The sequence below is a fragment of the Leopardus geoffroyi genome, chromosome A2, assembly GCF_018350155.1.
Source record: "Leopardus geoffroyi isolate Oge1 chromosome A2, O.geoffroyi_Oge1_pat1.0, whole genome shotgun sequence".
Lineage (NCBI taxonomy): Eukaryota > Metazoa > Chordata > Mammalia > Carnivora > Felidae > Leopardus > Leopardus geoffroyi.
In genome coordinates, this window is record NC_059331.1 from 61,873,445 (window position 1) to 61,890,253 (window position 16,809).

Here is a 16,809-nt window from a genome sequence, read left to right on the forward strand (position 1 = left end):
GAACTGCGAGGTCAGGACCTGAGCCAAAATCAAAAATTGAACGCTTAACCCACTGTGCCATCCAGGCGCCCCAATTTCTGTTGTTTTAAACCACCATGTTTGTGGTGACTGGTTATGGCAGCCACAGGAGACCAACGTAGAAGGTGTCTGGTTAGAGGCAGGGTGGGGTACAATGGAGTGGACAAAGAAGGATCACCAAGAAGGCGCCATGTGAGAGAGGCCCTCGGGGGCAGGTCACATGGATACCTGAAGAAAGAGCAAGAGCCCCAAGGCTGGTGTGGGGTGTGAGAAGGTTAAGGGGGCCAGTGTGGCAGGAGGATTAGGTGTGGGGGATGGGGTATGAGAAAATGAGGTCATAACTGGGGGTGGGAGAATCGGGTGGGCCTGTCAGGCCACTTTAAGGACTTTGGCAAACAAGAACCAAGAGCCTGTAGGGGATTCTGAGTGAAGAATACCTTGATCTAATTCCTATTTTAAGATTTTCATCCTGTCCAGGCAGCAAATGATCACTGCCAAACACAGGCTCATCAATGGATCAAAGGATCAGAATGTTGTTGTAAGTAATGGTTCATCTAAATCAGGTCTTCTGTCCTATCTTCCAGTTCACAGGAAACTCAAGAGTTCAAGGGCAGTGTGAGGAAACAATAAGGAAGTTCAGACTGGAGCGAGTGGTGTCTACCTTCTAACAACCGAAGTCAAGAGGAGATAGAAATGTGGGGCCGGGGGGGGGGGGTGTCGTACTTGAAAACTACTGAAAGGAGAGAACTAGAGATGCACAATGACAGAAGGTGTGTAAGCCGTCATGGGACCCGTGTGCTAGCATATCTGCCGTGACCTGTGCCAACCTCCCCGCCACCCCCCACCCCCGTGTCTGCACACCGCTCTGCCTGTGAAGAGGTGGAACGCATCTCCGCCCACAGGGACCTCCACTGGCCGGTGGCTTATCCTGCAGACTCAGTGCGTGCAGCAGTGCAGGGAAGCTGTGTGGGCCCTGGGCCTGAGCCCTCCTCAGAGGCCTTGCGGCTCCTGCTTCCCCTCCCTGGGAACCCAGGAGGCATGAGGCTCAGCGCACCCCAAGCAGCCACCAGTCACTGGGAGGACGCCGTGTTGGGATACTCCCGTCCCAGGGCGGCTGCCCTGGCCAATGCCACATGGAACAGAGATGCGCCATCCCCACCAAAACCACGCTTCACAGTTTTGCAACTGGCAAAGCGAGGATGTGCTCTATGAGCTGATACAGAAAGACACCTGTGATGTATTCCTAAGTTAGGAAAGCAAGGTGCCAAAGAGAGTAGGGAGTGGCTGGAAAACACTGGAAGACTCCATAGAAGATTCCAGCATTAGTAGTCACTTAGAGTAACACGAGTATTCGGCCAATACACACTGGTATGGATGTACAGGTTAAAATATAGAAACACTTTCCGGGTTGCTGAATGGCCACTCCCCGAGCCCCTGGATTCCCTCCACCTCTGGTGTCTACCCCAAGATGATAAATCCAACAAATACAGAGCTACCCCTGGCAGGGATGGGATCTGGCAGGTCAGCAGGCATTGAAGTGGATGGTGACAGGGTGCAAGAGAGACTTTGCAAATTGGACCTTTTAATATCTTACTCATTTCTGAACCATAGGAGTACGTCCCCTATATAATACAATAGAATTTAAAAACTAAACTGCAGCTACCACCACCCTCAATCCATTTCATGGATTTAAGCTGCTGTCAATCGCTAGCTTGTTGGTTTGTCCTAGAATGTCAGCTCTGTGACAACACAGTTCCTGCCTTTCTCCTGAGTTCACCTCTTATGCCCAGAACCTAGGGCCAGACTGGTATAAACACCTGTTGAACGACTGCCAGAATTATACTTGATGAGAAAGCACACTGAGCAGAGGCCAGAGGATGCAGTGAAGGCAGTGCACAGAGGAAAAATTTATAGCTGTAAATGTCTACATTAAAACCAAAGCGGGGCGCCTGGGTGGCTCAGTCGGTTAAGCGTCCCACTTTGGCTCAGGTCATGACCTCACAGCTCTTGAGTGCATCAAGCTCTTGGCTGTCAGCACAGGGCCTGCTTCAGATCCCCTGCCCCCCCCTCAAAAATAAATAAACATTAAAAAAAAACTAAAACCAAAGACATCAAATCAAGAGCCTAAGCTAACGCTGAGAAACTAAAGAAGGAAAAACAAAAAAACAACACTAAACCCAAAGCTAGCAAAAAGAATAAAAATTTAAATAGAGATAAAACAGAGAATAGAAAAACAATAGTCAATGCAAGCAAAAGCCGGTTCTTTGAAAAGATCAACAAAATTGACAAACCTTTAGTTAGACTGACAAAGAAAAAGAAAGAAGACCTCAGTCACTAAAATCAGAAACGGGAAGCAGAGACATTTCCAAGGACTTTTCAGAAATAAAAAGGAGAGAATACTGAACAACGTCACACCAAGTAAGGTGATTTAGAGGAAACTCCTAGAAACACACAAGATTAAGAAGCAGCCCAGGACCAGATGGCCTCACTGCTGAATTCTACCAAATATTTAGAGAATTATCACCAATCCTACTTAAACTCTCCCAACAAACTGAGGAGGGAACACTTCCTAACTCATTCCATGAGGCCAGCATTACACTGAAACAGAGAAAATACCACAATAATAGAAAATTAGACCGACTTCACTTAGGAATATAAATGAAAACACTTCAACAAAATACTAGCAAATCCAACATATTAAGAGGATTATACATCACGACCAAGTAGGATTTATCCCATGCATGTGAGAGTGGTTCAACATAAGAAAACCAATGTAATAAATCACAGTAATAAAATAAAAGGGAGAAAAACACGATTGCCTCCACTGATGCAGAAAAGGCATTTAACAAAATAAAACACCCTTTCATTATCAAAAACACTCAGAACTAGGAATAGAAAGGAACTTCCTCAACATGATAAAGGACATCTGCAGAAATCCCACAGCAAACACCATTTTCAATGACGACAGACTTAAAGCTCTCCCCCTAAGATCAAGAACAAGACAAGGATTCCCACTTTCACTGCTGCTATTCAAGATTGTACTGGGTGTTCCAGCCAGATCAATCAGACAAGAAACATAAGGCATGCAAGCTGGAAAGGAAGAAAACGTATGTTCACAGATGACATGATCCTATATATGAAAAAAATCCCACGGGATAGAAGGAACATACTTAAAGATCATAAAAGCCATTTATGAAAAGCCCACAGCTAACATCATCCTCAACGGGGAAAAACTGAGAGCTTTTTCCCTGAGATCAGGAACACGACAGGGATGCCCACTCTCACCGCTGTTGTTTAACATAGTGCTGGAAGTTCTAGCATCAGCAATCAGACAACAAAAGGAAATCAAAGGCATCAAAATTGGCAAAGATGAAGTCAAGCTTTCGCTCTTTGCAGATGACATGATATTATACATGGAAAATCCGATAGACTCCACCAAAAGTCTGCTAGAATTGATACATGAATTCAGCAAAGTTGCAGGATACAAAATCAATGTACAGAAATCAGTTGCATTCTTATACACTAACAATGAAACAACAGAAAGACAAATAAAGAAACTGATCCCATTCACAATTGCACCAAGAAGCATAAAATACCTAGGAATAAATCTAACCAAAGATGTAAAGGATCTGTATGCTGAAAACTATAGAAAGCTTACGAAGGAAATTGAAGAAGATTTAAAGAAATGGAAAGACATTCCCTGCTCATGGATTGGAAAAATAAATATTGTCAAAATGTCCATACTACCCAAAGCTATCTACACATTCAATGCAATCCCAATCAAAATTGCACCAGCATTCTTCTCGAAACTAGAACAAGCAATCCTAAAATTCATATGGAACCACAAAAGGCCCCGAATAGCCAAAGGAATTTTGAAGAAGAAGACCAAAGCAGGAGGCATCACAATCCCAGACTTTAGCCTCTACTACAAAGCTGTCATCATCAAGACAGCATGGTATTGGCACAAAAACAGACACATAGACCAATGGAATAGAATAGAAACCCCAGAACTAGACCCACAAACGTATGGTCAACTCATCTTTGACAAAGCAGGAAAGAACATCCAATGGAAAAAAGACAGCCTCTTTAACAAATGGTGCTGGGAGAACTGGACAGCAACATGCAGAAGGTTGAAACTAGACCACTTTCTCACACCATTCACAAAAATAAACTCAAAATGGATAAAGGACCTGAATGTGAGACAGGAAACCATCAAAACCTTAGAGGAGAAAGCAGGAAAAGACCTCTCTGACCTTAGCCGTAGCAATCTCTTACTCGACACATCCCCAAAGGCAAGGGAATTAAAAGCAAAAGTGAATTACTGGGACCTTATGAAGATAAAAAGCTTCTGCACAGCAAAGGAAACAACCAACAAAACTAAAAGGCAACCAACGGAATGGGAAAAGATATTTGCAAATGACATATCGGACAAAGGGCTAGTATCCAGAATCTATAAAGAGCTCACCAAACTCCACACCCGAAAAACAAATAACCCAGTGAAGAAATGGGCAGAAAACATGAATAGACACTTCTCGAAAGAAGACATCCGGATGGCCAACAGGCACATGAAAAGATGTTCAGCGTCGCTCCTTATCAGGGAAATACAAATCAAAACCACACTCAGGTATCACCTCACGCCAGTCAGAGTGGCCAAAATGAACAAATCAGGAGACTATAGATGCTGGCGAGGATGTGGAGAAACGGGAACCCTCTTGCACTGTTGGTGGGAATGCAAATTGGTGCAGCCGCTCTGGAAAACAGTGTGGAGGTTCCTCAGAAAATTAAAAATAGACCTACCCTATGACCCAGCAATAGCACTGCTGGGAATTTATCCAAGGGATACAGGAGTACTGATGCATAGGGGCACTTGTACCCCAATGTTCATAGCAGCACTCTCAACAATAGCCAAATTATGGAAAGAGCCTAAATGTCCATCAACTGATGAATGGATAAAGAAATTGTGGTTTATATACACAATGGAATACTACGTGGCAATGAGAAAAAATGAAATATGGCCTTTTGTAGCAACGTGGATGGAACTGGAGAGTGTGATGCTAAGTGAAATAAGCCATACAGAGAAAGACAGATACCATATGGTTTCACTCTTATGTGGATCCTGAGAAATGTAACAGGAACCCATGGGGGAGGGGGAGGAAAAAAGGAAAAAAAAAAAAAAAAAAGAGGTTAGAGTGGGAGAGAGCCAAAGCATAAGAGACTGTTAAAAACTGAGAACAAACTGAGGGTTGATGGGGGGTGGGAGGGAGGAGAGGGTGGGTGATGGGTATTGAGGAGGGCACCTTTTGGGATGAGCACTGGGTGTTTTATGGAAACCAATTTGGACAATAAATTTCATATATTATAAAAAATAAAAAAATTAAAAAAAAAAAAAAGAAAAAAATCCCAAAGAATCCAAGAGAAAGTTACCAGAGCTAATAATGAATTCAGTGAAGCTGCAGGCCACAGTATCAGTACACAAAAATCAACATGCCAGTAATGAACAACCAGGAAAGGGGACTAAGATGGCAAGTCCACCTACAAATGCATCCAAAAACACACACACTAGAAATAACCAAGGTAAAAAAGGCTTGCAGATGAAAACTAAAAATAGGGGCACCTGGGTGGCTCAGTCGCTAACCCCCCAACTTCAGCTCAGATCATGATCTCAGGGTTAGTGAGTTCACTCTGTGCTGACAGCTTGGAGCCTGGAGCCTTCTTCAGATTCTTTGTCTTCCTCTCTGTTCCTCCCCTGCTCACGCTCTCTCTCTCTCTCAAAAATAAACAAACATTTAACAAAAATTTTTAAGAAGAAAACTAAAAATATAGCTAAAGGAAATTAACACAAATAAATGGCAAGAGCCCATGGACTGCAAGACTTAATCGAGTTAGGATCTCAGTACTACCCAAAGTGGTCCACCAATTCAGCACAGTCCCTATCAAAATTCCAAGTTTTTGGGTTTTTTTGTTTTTTTTTTTTTTTTTGCAGAAGTAGAAAATCCTTAAATTTATATGGAATTAGAAGGGGTCCCAAATAGCCAAAACAATCTTGAAAAAATGGAATAAAGTTGGAGAACTCACACTTAAGGAGTCCAATACTACAAAGCTACAGTAATCAAAACAACGTGGCCGTGGCATAAAGACAGACCCACGGAATAGAACTGAAGAGTCCAGAAACAAACCCAACTTATATGGCCAACTTATTTTCAAAAAGGGTGCCAAGTCCATTCAACAGAAAAGAATCCTCTTTTCAACAGCCGGTGCTGGAACAGCCTGAGTTCTTAAGAAGCTGGACCCCTACCACACACCAAACACAAAAATTAACTCAAAATGGATAAACCACCTAAACATAAAAGCTAAAACCAGCCAACAGGCACTTGAAAAGATGTGCAACATCACCGAGGCACGGGAAAGGTGCTGTTGGCTACCAGCCGTGTAGGGGGGGTGGGGAGCAGGCACAGTAGGTGAAGGGGATTAGGAGACCTAGACTTTCGGTTATAAGCTAACGGGGCGATAGGGACGTAACGTACTGCACAGGGCTATGGTCAAAGCCGTTTATACTCTAGCTCTCTATTTCTGCCCTCCAAAAGTGTTGGGCCTAAGGTCCGCGACCTGTGGACACGGGGACGAGGGGGGGGGGGGAGGGAGGGACGTGCAGACCCGTGCCCGGGAGAGGAGGTTTCCCGTTGGCAGCGGTCAGCGCGCAGAGCTGCGAGGGGCTGACCTTCCCAGCCGGGGGTCTGCACGCCCTGCCACACTTCAGCAGTACTGCAGGTCCGCGGGATCCCGCTCCGAGACCGGGCAACGTTCCCCGCCCGCGGCCTCCGAGGAGGAGCCCTGCACGACTTCCAGCTCGGGAGAAGGGGCACGCACTTTTCCTGTCTTGCCAGGACGACGACCCCGCGGAAGGCTTCTGGGGGGGCGCAGAGCAGAGTCCAGCGCCCCGCCGCCCCTGTGAGAAGCCTTCACGTCCACGACGGCCTCAACATCCACTCGCGACGTGCCGAGGCCTGCCGTCCAACCGTCTCCTTCCGCTCCGACCACGCCAACCCAGGCAGGGAGCCCACCGCCGGCGACACTACAGGGCACGCGCAAAACCCGGCGCTCAGCAGCACCCGAACCCTCCCCGCCCACCACAAGCCACTGGCACACGCTGCAGCAACGCCGGCGCGGCTCTATGACGCCCAGGCGGCAGGGGTGGGCCTTCTCCTCCAGGGGCGGGGCTGCGTGCTGACGCCACACGCCGGGGCGGGGTCAAGAGTTTGGTGCCCCGGAGTGGGGTGTCGGCGCCTCATTCGGGTGGAGCTGAGCAGAGGACAGGTAAGTGCGCGCTGCCCCCGGGCCTGGCCTGGTGCGAGAAGACCCGTGCCCTTGGGTAGGAGGCGGGGGTTGCAGCAGAGGGAGAGGGCGCCGCGTCCTCGTTGTCACTGGCGCTGCGGTGACAGGGAGTGAAGCCGGATGGAGCAGGGCTGACGGAGGGAGGTGGGCGGGACGGGACCTGACGGACGGGCGTGACAGCCATTGGAGCGGCGAGCGCCGCCTGACAGGCAGAGATTGGCGGGTGCGGGCGCGCGCGGGCGTCGCGGGGGGCGCGGAGCGACGCGCGATTGGCTGAGGCGGGCGGGGGGGCGGGACGCGCGACGGATGTGAGGGAACGGGCGCCAGGCCGGGGTGACCCCCAAGGTCGAGGAGGCGTCACGAGGGAGCCTCCCGTCTCTGTCCTCTGCGCGGACGGAAGGGTGGCGCGCCCTTGACGGGACGGCTTGAGGGCGCCGGGCACGTGCTCCACGCCAGAGCCTGTGCGGGGTCCGCCTCTGTTCTGGCTGCGGGCGCCGCTGGGGAGACGCCCTAGAGTGTGTTTACCCTGCTCAGCCCCCCTCGTGCTCAGTACGCCTCCGGACTTAGTACCCTGCCACACCCATCCTCCCCTGTTCCTGGGGAGACGCCCTTGAGCAGACTTCCCCCGGCACCCTGTATATTCAGGACCCATCTTAGTACCCCACCACACCCATCTTCCTTGCACGGCTAGGATGATGTCCTCGAGTGGACCAGCACCCTATGTGCTCAGTACCCCGCCAAACCCATTGTCTTTGCACTCCTGAGGAGATCTCTGAGCATATTTAATGTTTGCAGCACCCTGTGTACTCAGTACCCTGTCTCACCTATCTTCCCTGAGCCCCTGGGGTGACAGTCGAGCAGAGCACCCTGCAGCACCCTGTACTCAGTACTTGCCCTATGCAGTACCTCACCACACCCATTTTTCTCCCTGTGCTCCTGGGTTGACACCCTTGAGTCCTTAATTTCTTCAGCTCCCTGTGTAGTCAGTACTCCTCCATCCTCAGCACACTGCCACACCCATCCTCCCTGCACTCCTAAGGTAACACCCTGGAGAGATCACCCTACATCACCCCGTGTACTCAGTACTCCTCTGCCCTCAACACCCGTGTACTCAGTACCCCTCTGTCCTTAGCACCCCACCCACCACACCCATCCTTCTCCCTACACTCCTAACTAAGGTAACACCCTGGGGAGATCACCCTACAGCATACCCTGTACTCATTACTCCATAATACCCCTCCTTCTCCCTGTGCTCTCAGGGTGACACCTCCCAGCATCACCACCCCACCACATCCATTCTATTCCCTGCGAATCTCCTTGCCGCACCCCTTGGTATTCATCCTTCTTCAGGAGGTTTGATAGCCCGTGTTGAGGTGATGCACATTTCTTGAGGCAGCATGCTAGTCCTGTGCTACCTCCCCTTTGCGAAGCTGCCTGACAGAAGTGTAAGCTGTACCAGAATGTAGTAGAAAACTTGCAGCATGTGGGGGAGAGGTGTGATGTCTGTCTTGGTGCTCCTCCGTGCCTCGTTCTGCAGTCCTGTCCTGTGAAGCAGGGACTGGACGCTTGCTGCCAGGCTGACAGCTCTGAGCAGCTTCAGGACAAGTGGCCTGGAATGAAACCTTGTTTGCACAGTGGCGGGAGCTACAATAGTCAAACCGGTGTTTTTGTGAGGACACACTTCATATGAGAACATGCAATACTATTCTAGCTTTGCCAATTAGCTGAGGATTGTGGAACGTTGGAGAAGGATCAGAGTTTCCTGATGATTAAGAGTGCTTTCCACATTTCAGTTTTTTCTTTTACACACACCTCTATGGAGACACAGTTCACACGCACTGTGCAATTCACTCATTTAAAGTATATGACTAAACAATTTGTAGTGTATTCGCAGTTACGCAACCATCACAGTTCAGTTACTTTTAAAACCTAATTTCAGGGGTACCTGGGTGGCTCAATTAGTTAAGCATCTGACTCTTGATTTCAGCCCACATTGTGATCTCACGGTCATGGGATCCAGCGCCAGGTCAGATTCTGCGCTGACGGCATGGAGGCTGCTTAGGGTTCTCTCTGCTCTTCCCCCATGTGTGCACGCTTTCTCTCTCAAAATTAGTAAATTTAAAAAAAAAAAAACTAGTTTCAGAAACATGAATTTCTGTTGGTTTCATTTAAATTTGCACAGTTTATTAAATGGCAAATATTTGCCATATTTATTAAATGCATATCACATGTATATCATATGTTCATGTATCTGTGCTTATGTGCATATCAGATCTACTTTTAACTGGTCTCACTGCCCCATTAAAAAAAAATGTACCGTCTACCTTTTAAATTTGTAGATAGTTTTTTATTTGGGGATAACCGTATAATTATTGAGATATGTACACATAAACATATTACATGCAGTTATAACAGATAGTACAGAGAGATCCCAGTGTTCCTTTATCCCGTTCTTAGAGTGATAACATTTTGCAACAACTATAGTATGATATCACAGCCAGATAATGGCACGGATAACAGTGAAGATATGGACTATTTCCGTAGTAACAAGGATCCCTCCTGTTGCCTTCTTACAGCCACACCTGTTCCCTCCTGCCTCTGTGTCCTTAGCTCCTGGCAACTACTAATCTCTCCATTTCTATGATTTTGGCAAACAAAGCATGTTATGTAAAGAGAATCACAGTATGTAGCCTTTTGGGATTGATTTTTTCCTACTCATGATTCTCTGCAGGTGCATGCAGCTTGTCGCCTGGATCGGTAGTTCCTTTCAGGCTGTGGATGTACCACAGTTGACTCATGCAATAAAGGACATCTGAGTTGTTTCCATTCTCTGGCAGTTATGAACACGGCTGCCATAAACATTCATATGCAAGTTTTCATGTGAACATAAGTTTTTGTTTCTCTGGGACAAATGCCTAGGAGTGCAATTACTAGGACATAGAGTGTTTGCGTTTTTACTGTTTTAAGAAATAGCCAAGTTTTTCCAAAGTGGCTATACCATTTTACCTTCCCACTAGTAGTGTATTTGAGATCCACTTTTTCCACATCCTTGCCAGCACTTCAGGATGATACTGTTTTTTTATTTTAGCCATTTTAATAGACGTGTAGTAATGTGTCATTGAGGTTCTAATTTACAATTCCCTGATGGTTAGTGACGTCATACATTTTCCCATGTGCTTCCTTGCCGTCCGTATATCTTCTTGAGTTATGCCTTTTTTGGGGTCTTTTACCCATTTTATGATAGATTTTTTTTTTTTTTGTAATGTTGAGTTTTGAGAATTCCTTATATACTCCAGTCCTTTGTTAGACACGTGATTTGCAGATATTTTTCTCCTAATCTGTAGCTTATCTTTTTATTTTCTTAACAGGATCTTTTGCAGAGGAAAAGTTTTTCATTTTGATGCAGTCCAGTTTATCAATTTTGCATTTTATGGATCATGCTTTTGGTGTCAAAATTGAGGACTCTACTTAGCTCTAGTTCCTGAAGGGTTTCTCTTAGGTACTTTTCTGTAAGTTCCATAGTTTTGTGTTGTGCATTTAAATCTCTGATTCATTTTGAATTAATTTCCATATAAGATGTGAAGTCTAGTTTGAGGTGTTTTTTTGTTTTATTTTTCAGGTGGGGTTGGTTGCCTGTGAATACCATTCATTGGTTGCCAACCAATACCATTTGTTGAAAAGACTTCTTCTGTTGAATTGCTTTGGCATTTTTGTCAGAAATTTGTTGTGTTTATGTGGGTCTGTTTCAAGAGTTCTCTGTTCTGTCCCATTGGACTTTTGGTCCATCGATACCTCATGGTTTATGATTACTGTAGCTATATAATAAATCTTGAAATTAGGTGGATTGGGATTTTGATAGGAATTGTGTTGTGTCTATATATCAGTTTGGAGATGATCAAAATCTTTCCCGTGTTCAGTGTTCCCATCTATGAACAGTGTGTCTTTCCATTTATTTAGATTTTTTTATTTCTTTCATCAGTGTTTTGTAGTGTTCAGCATACAGGTCCTGCACCTGTTTTGTTAGACTTACACTAAATAATCCTTTCTAATATTTTATTTATTTTTTTTCTTTAGAGAGAGAACATGTGCATATGAATTGGGGGAGAGGGACAGAGGAGGAGAGAGAAAGAATCTCAGGCTCCATGCTCAGCCTGGAGCCTGATGAGGGACTCGATCCCACAACCTGAGCCAAAATCAAGACTTGGATGCTAAACTGATAGAGCCACCCAGGCACCCCTAATATTTCTTTTTTTAAAAGTTTTGGTTTTCTTGTGTTAAGAGCATATAGAAATGTTAATGATTTTTGTATGTTCGTCTAGTATTTTATGATCCTGCCAAATTCACTTGTTGGTTCTGTGATTTTGTAGATTCCTGGAAATTTTATATCAAGACAACCATGTCCATATGCAAACAGATGTAGTATTCTTCCCTAATCTCTAATCTGTATGCTTTTTAGTTTCTTGTTTTGCGTTTTTGTTCTGGCTGCCGTTCTCAGTACTGTGCTGAGTAGCAGGCATGAGCATAGACGTCCTCGCTGGTGTTGCTCCCGGTTTTAGAAAGAAGTATTCAGAGGGGCGCCTGGGTGGCTCAGTCGGTTAAGCATCTGACTTCGACTCAGGTCATGATCTCGTGGTCCGTGAGTTTGAGCCCTGCGTCGGGCTCTGTGCTGACAGATCGGAGCCTGGAGCCTGTTTCAGATTCTTTGTCTCCCTCTTTCTCCTCCCCTGCTCATGCTCTGTCTCTTCTCAAAAAAATAAATAAACGTTAAAAAAAAACTTTAGAAAGAAGTATTCAGTCTTTCACTGTTATGTATAATGTCAGTTGTAGGCTTTTGTGGATGTGCTGTATCAAATTGACATTCCCTTCTGCTACCGTTCTGAGGGTTTTTATCATAAGTAGCTGTTGAATTTTGTGAAATGTTTTATCTGCGTCTATTGTTATGATCACATGATTTAAAAATTTTTTAATGTTTATTTTATTTTTGAGAGAGAGAGACAGAGTGTGAATGGGGAAAGGGCAGGGAGAGAGGGAGACACAGAATCTGAAGTAGGCTCCAGGCTCCAAGCTGTCAGCACAGAGCCTGACGTGGGGCTCAAACCCACAAACTGTGAGATCATGACAGTTTGATCATGATCAAACTCCGGAGTTGATCGCTTAACCGACTGAGCCCCTCAGGTGCCCCTCCTGTGATTTTTCTTTTCTAGCTTGTCAGTATGATAGATTATGTTGTTTTCTGAATATGGAACCAACCTTACATTCCTGGAATGAGCCCCACTAGGTCATGGAGTATAATTGTGTTTATACATTCCTTGATTCTATTTGCTGAATTTTGTTAAGGATTTTCTTTTTCATCTGTACTCATGAGGAATATTACTTTGAAGCATTTTTGTTTTTGTACTGTCTTTGGGTTTGGTTTCAGGGAAATACCAGTTTCATAAAATGAATTGGTTTCTCATATTTTCTGGAGGAGATTGTGTAGGATTGGAATTAATTAATCTCTGAACATTTGGTAGGATTCCCCAGTGAAACCATCTAGGCCAGAAAATTACTTTTTTAAGATTTTTAATTATACATTACATTTCTTCAATAGTTGTGGGGTTGTAAAATCATTTTATATTGGGTTAATTGTGGTAGTTTGTACTTCTGCCAAATTCCTCTATATACTTGTGATCTAATGTCTAGCTGTTCTACCTCTTGTTGAAAGAGGGCATTGGAAGTTGGAAGTCTCCAATTATAATTGTGGGTTTGTCATCTTTTTAGTAGTTTGATTCACATATTTTACCCTTACGTTGTTTGATGCATGCAGTATCTTCTTAGTAGATTGACCTGTTATCATCGTATAATGTCTCTGTCTCCAGATTTTCTTGGCTCTGATGTCTACTTTGACAACATAGCACTTCTGCTTTCCTTTGATTAACATTTGCATGATATGTAATTTTTCATCTCTTTGCTTTCAATTATTCTATATAATTTTGTTTGAGTTGAGTTTTTTTTTTTAATTTTTTTTTAACGTTTATTCATTCTTGAGACAGAGAGAGACACAGCATGAATGGGGGAGGGGCAGAGGGAGACACAGAATCAGAAGCAGGCTCCAGGCTCTAAGCCATCAGCCCAGAGCCCGACGCGGGGTCGAACTCGCGGACCGCGAGATCGCGACCTGAGCTGAAGTCGGACGCCCAACCGACTGAGCCACCCAGGCGCCCCATTGAGTTGAGTTTCTTGTAGACATGCATATAGGTGGATCCTGTTTTATTCACTTTGCCAATTAGTGTCTTCTAATTGCTGTAATTAGATCGTTTTATGTAATTGTTGGTATATTAGAAGTTGAGCTTGTCATTTTTTTTTAATGTTTATTTATTTTTGACAGAGAGAGAGAGCATGAGTGGGGAAGGGGCAGAGAGAGAGGGAGACACAGAATCCGAAGCAGGCTCTAGGCTCTGAGCTGTCAGCACAGAGCCCGAGATGGGGCTTGAACTCACAGACTGTGAGGTCATGACCTGAGGCCAAGTAGGACGCTCAACCAACTGAGCCACCCAGGTGCCCCGAGCCTGTCATTTTTTTAATCTTCTTTATTTTTTGTTTCTCTGCTTTCTTTTTCCTGACTTCTTGCAGATTATTTGAACACATGTCAAAATTCTACTTTTACTTATAAACGCTGATTTTGAGAATGTCTCTTTATATGGCCTTCTTAGTGATTGGCAGGGCATTATATGTACACAATTTATCACAGTCTGTTGGTGTTACCATTTTATCAGTTTGAGTGAAGTGTAGAAAGCGTGCCTCCATTTACATTTCTTTGCCCTCCCTCATTTAAAATTGTCTCAAGTATTACCTTTACGTATGTTTAGAATCACATCAGACATATTGCAATTTTTGCTTCATCCATTATACAGAATTAGAAGATTCAAGAGGAGAAAGAAATTATATTTACCCATATGTTATTCTTTGTTATTTCATGATGTTGGAGGATTCTTTTTTTTTTATATAGTATGGTGTAGATCTTTCTGTACATCTGTACATATGTGTATGTGTAGTTTAGGATACTGCACTAGCAATCACTGACAGGCAAAGAGATACACTAAGCCAACAAGAGAGATAAAATGGAATGATAAAACATACTTAACACAAAAGAAAACAAAAAGAAAACGAGAACAAATAGAACAAATAAAAAACAAAAAAGAAGATGATAGATTTAACCTAAACCATATCAAAAATCACATCAAATGTAAATGTTCTAAAACATGATTCATTAGGTAATTAAAAGGTGGAGATTTTAAGATTGGATAAAAAAGCAGGCATGAGGCTCTGGTCAGCTGACCTAACCACTTAGATGTTAGATAGTCTTGTTAAAGGAGGATTCCTCATTTTATCATTTCATTTCTGTTTAGAGAATTTCATTTAGCCATTCATTTAGGTAGGTCTGCCTATCGTCTCTTAGTTTTTCATCATCTGAGAATGTCTTGATTCCCTTTTCATTCCTGAAGAATATTCTCACTGGACACAGAATTCTGGGTTGACAATGATTTTCCTTCAGCACTTGAAATGAATTGTGCCACTTTCTCTTAGCCTCCATAGTTTCTGGTGAGAAATACGCTGTTCAAATTGTTTGTAGTTTTCAAGTTTGATTAGGGGGGCGCCTGGGTTAAGCGTCCGACTTCAGCTCAGATCATAATCTCACAGTTAGTGAGTTCGAGCCTCATGTCAGGCTCTGTACTGACAGCTCAGCCTGGAGCCTGCTTCTGATTCTGTGTCTCTCTCTCTGCCTCTCTCTCTCTCTCTCTCTCTCTTTCAAGAATAAACATTAAAAAATTTTGGGGGGGCGACTGGGTGGCTCAGTCGGTTGAGCGTCTGACTTCGGCTCAGGTCATGATCTCGCAGTCTGTGAGTTCAAGCCCCACGTCGGGCTCTGTGCTGACAGCTCAGAGCCTGGAGCCCGCTTCAGATTCTGTGTCTCCCTCTCTCTCTGCCCCTCCCCCATTCATGCGCGCGCGCGCTCTCTCTCTCTCTCTCTCTGTCAAAAATAAACACTAAAAAAAATTTTTTTTAATCAAGTTTGATTATAGTGTGTCTTACAGTGGATTTCTTTGGGTTTATTCTTTTTGGGGTTCACCCAGCTTCTCAAATATTTAGGTGGTTGTCTTTTGCCAAATTTGAGAAATTTTTGCCATTATTTCTTTGAATACTCCTTCCACCCCTCCCTTTTTCTTTTTCTCTTGAGATTCTGATGACATTTTCATGTCATCATTAATATGATGGCATTCACATTCATCATTAAATCTTGTATGATAGTCCTACATGTCACTGAGATGCTGTTCATTTTTCTTTCAGTCTGTATTTACTGTTCAACCTGAGTACTTTTTTTTGTTCTTTCTTCACGTTCTCTGAGTTTCTTCTGTCCCTTTCATTCTGCAATTTAACCCATCAGATATTTTTATTTTGGTTATTTTTGAGTTCTGAATTTCCATTTGGTTCTTCTTTATGTCTTCTCTTTCTTTGTTGAGGCTTTTAATTTTTTTTTTTTTTTTTTACTTGTTTTCAAACTTGTTCATAGTTGCTCAAGGAAGTGTTTTGAGGCTGGGCTCCTTTAAATCCTTTGCCAGATATTTCTAACAGGTCTGTCTTCTTGGTGTCTATAGATTGTTCTTTTTTGTTTTGGTTGAGATCACCCTGCTTTTTGATGTGATAAGTGATCTTTGGTTAAATTTTGGACATTTTGGGTGTTCTGTATGTGAGACTCTGGATCTTAAATGTCTGAACACAGGCTTCTGCTGACACTGTTGGGCGTCAGTGGGTGCTGCCTCATTACTGCTGGGCAAGGGTGGAATCCAGGCTCCCCACCCAGCCTCCTTGGTGTCTGCAGGGAGGGACTCCTTGTTACTGCTGTGTGGGTGAACGTTCCCCGGTAGGCCTTTGTGATTCAACCCTGCGTGGTAAAGGAGGGGTGCTGCCCTGTTGCTGAGGGCACAGGTGGACTGCAGGCCCCTTCCTGGCCTCCATGGACCTGGTGGGGGTCATCCGGTGGGGATGGAAGCCCCGGATCTTCTCTGACACCATCAGTTGGGGTAGTGGTGGGCCACAGTGTTTTCTGTGGGGTTAGCTGCAGGCTGCAGTAGAGCAGTTATTGTCTAGAAATGTCTGTCCTTTGATCAGAGAGAGCAGGGGCTTCTGTTTCCATCGGTCGGCATTTCTGGATTGCCAGCTTCTTCAGCACCCAGTCTGGGATACGTGAGGCAGAAAGAAAGTTGAGGGCTTGATGCTGTATCTTTTCGAGCCCCCAGATCCCTTTCCACTCCTGTTTTGTTGGGTTTAAGTGTAACGTCTTATTTCTTTAGCTGCATTTAGTGAGAAACAAGTCCTTTATGTGCCTTTAAAATGTTTAATAAATATTGACAAATAGCCTTGCTTTAATAAATACTTAATCGTTTATACTCTGGTCATTGAAGGATGCCTGCTTAGCCG

At 44.4% G+C, this 16,809-nt stretch overlaps 1 protein-coding gene across 4 annotated transcripts in view; it reads left to right on the top strand.

Annotated features, from left to right (window-relative positions):
* Positions 1 to 7,200: 7,200 nt before the first annotated feature.
* The window catches only part of OGDH (oxoglutarate dehydrogenase), a 66,667-nt gene continuing 57,058 nt past the window's right edge, over positions 7,201 to 16,809 (top strand). For all 4 annotated transcript variants that reach the window (XM_045494167.1, XM_045494169.1, XM_045494165.1 and 1 more), the window contains exon 1: positions 7,201 to 7,332. The gene's annotated coding sequence lies outside the window, so the exon portion shown is untranslated. The remainder of the gene's footprint in view (positions 7,333 to 16,809) is intronic.